The sequence below is a fragment of the Vombatus ursinus genome, unplaced genomic scaffold (genome assembly GCF_900497805.2).
Source record: "Vombatus ursinus unplaced genomic scaffold, bare-nosed wombat genome assembly UNPS02014171.1, whole genome shotgun sequence".
NCBI lineage: Eukaryota > Metazoa > Chordata > Mammalia > Diprotodontia > Vombatidae > Vombatus > Vombatus ursinus.
The window spans coordinates 2,739,351-2,741,366 of record NW_020953949.1 but is presented as its reverse complement, the minus strand read 5'-3'; positions in this window follow the sequence as shown (position 1 = coordinate 2,741,366).

Genomic DNA, 2,016 nt, shown 5'->3' with positions numbered 1-2,016 from the left:
AAATACATTACAAATAAGCAGAGTGAAACAAAAAAGATTTCTGCATTAGTGAAATTTTAAAAATATGCTTCAGTGTACATTCTGAGTCCATTACTTTTCTGTCTGGAAGTGGATAGAGTGCTTCATTACGAGTCGTCTAGAATTGTTATTGGTCATTGTGTTGATCAGAGTTAAGTTTTTTTAAAGCTGTTTGTCTTTACAATATTGCTATTATTACATAAATTATTCTACTGGTTTTGCTCACTTCAATTTGCATCAGTTCATGTAAGTCTTTCCAGGTTTTTCTGAAATCATTCTGCTCATCATTTGTTATAGCACAATAATATTCCATTATATTCATATACCACAACTTGTTCAGACATTCCCCAATTGATGGGCATCCCCTCAATTTCTAATCCTTTGCCACCACAAAAAGAACTGCTATAAATATTTTTGTACATGTAGGTCCTTTCCCCCTTTTTCTGATTTCTTTTGGATACAGACCTAGCAGGGGTATTACTGGATCAAAGGATATGCAAAATTTGGTTGCTCTTTGGGAATAGTTCCAAATTGCTCTCCAGAATGGTTGAATCAGTGCACAACTCCACCAAGAATGCATTAGTGTTCTAATTTTCCCACATCCTCTCCCACATTTTTCATTTTCCTTTTCTATCACATTAGCCAATCTGACAGGTGTGTGGTGGTACCTCAGAGTTGTTGAGTTGTTTTAATTTACATTTCTCTAATCAACAGTAATTTGGAGCTTTTTTATATAACTATAGATAGCTTTGATTTCTTCATCTGAAAACTGCCTGTTCATAGCATTTTATCATTTACCAATTGGGGAATGGCTTATATTCTTACAAATTTGACTCAGTTCTCTATATATTTGAGAAATGAGGTCTTTATCAGAGATATTTGCTATAAAGATTGTTTCCCAACTTTCTGCTTTCTTTCTAATCTTGGTTGCATTGGTTTTGCTTGTGCAAAAACTTTTAAATTTAATGTAATCAAAATTATCTAGTTTACATTTCATAATGCTCTCTGTCTCTTGTTTGGTCATATGTTCTTCCCTCATCTAGAGATCTGACAGGTAAACTATTCCTTGTTCTCCTAATTTTCTTATGGTATCACCCTATATCATGTACCCATTTTGCCCTTCTCTTGGTATATGGCATAAGATGTTGGTCAATACCTAGTTTTTGCCATATTGTTTTCTGGTTTTCCCAGCAGTTTTTGAGAAATAGTGAGTTTTTATCCCAGAAGCTGAGGTCTTTGGGTTTATCAATCACTAGGTTACTATGGCCATTGACTACTGTATCTTGTGTACCTAATCTTTTCCACTGATCCTCCAGGCTATTTCTTAGCCAGGACCAGAGAGTTTTGATGGTTACCATTTTATAATATAGTTTGAGACCTGATATGGCTAGACTAACTTCTTCTGCATTTAATCTTTTGTTCTTTCGGATGAATTTTGCTGTTATTTTTTCAATTAATTAATTAATTTTTAGTTTTCAACATTCACTTCCACAAGATTTTGAGTTCCAGTTTTTCTCCCATGTCTCCCCCCCACACCAAGATGGCATGCATTCTGAATACTCCTTCCCCCAATCTGCCCTCCATTCCATCACCCCCTCCCCTTCTCTTATCTCCTTTCCCTTCTATTTTCCTATAGGGCAGGATAGATTTCTATACCCCATTGTCTTTATGTCTTATTTCCCAGGTACATGTAAAAACAATTTTTAACAGTCATTTTTAAAATTTTGAGTTCAAAAGTATCTTCCTTCCTCCCTCCTCACCCACCCTCATTGAGAGGGCAAGCAATTTGATACAGGTTATACATATGTAGTCATGCAAAACACCTTCATAATAGTCATGTTGTGAAAGACTAACTATATTTCCTTCCATCCCTATCCTGTGCCCCCCAGTTTATTTTATTCTCTCCTTTGACCCTGTCCGTTCTGATTACCCCCTCCCCCAATCTGCCCTCCCTTTTATCATACCCCTCTTATTCCTTTCCCCTCTATTTTCCTATAG